This window comes from Phodopus roborovskii, unplaced genomic scaffold (genome assembly GCF_943737965.1).
Source record: "Phodopus roborovskii unplaced genomic scaffold, PHOROB, whole genome shotgun sequence".
NCBI classification, from domain to species: domain Eukaryota; kingdom Metazoa; phylum Chordata; class Mammalia; order Rodentia; family Cricetidae; genus Phodopus; species Phodopus roborovskii.
This window is the reverse complement of record NW_026126511.1, coordinates 55,340,001-55,340,362: the sequence shown is the minus strand read 5'-3', so window position 1 is coordinate 55,340,362 and position 362 is coordinate 55,340,001. Positions and strand designations below refer to the sequence as shown.

The 362-nt window shown below is 70.2% G+C and overlaps 1 protein-coding gene across 3 annotated transcripts in view; it reads left to right on the top strand.

Annotated features, from left to right (window-relative positions):
* Ift88 (intraflagellar transport 88) overlaps positions 1–362 on the top strand; it is a 309,460-nt gene continuing 309,098 nt past the window's right edge. The window contains exon 1 of one of the 3 annotated variants that reach the window (XM_051195610.1): positions 1–106. The gene's annotated coding sequence lies outside the window, so the exon portion shown is untranslated. Of the gene's footprint in view, positions 132–362 lie in introns of all 3 variants that reach the window. The other 2 variants (XM_051195611.1, XM_051195609.1) reach the window with 2 other exon arrangements.

The following is a 362-nucleotide window of genomic DNA, read 5'->3' as shown; positions in this document are numbered from 1 at the left end:
GAGGACTGTGGGAGCGGCTTCCTTGGATTCGCGCCTGGCAACGGCTGGGCGTCCAGCTCTGGCCTGCGGAGGCTCAGGCGTCGTGTCTTCCCCCTGCCCACTCGTGGTCAGCCCGCTCCCCTCGGCGCGAGGTAGGAGAAGGGCCGGGCCCGCGTGGCCGCCTGCCCCGCTGCCCTTCTACTGCCCGGTGCGTGAGCGACCGGCGGGGTCGCGAGGGCAGGAGGGCTGGTGGCGCCTAAGCCCCCCTCTGGCGAATGCGCTTCCGTAGCCTACACTTTGTCAGTGCCCTCTTCAGCGGGTGGATATCCCTGCTCCACCTGGCGTGGCGACCCGAGTCAAAGTGACGCGGCTGGGCGATGCCA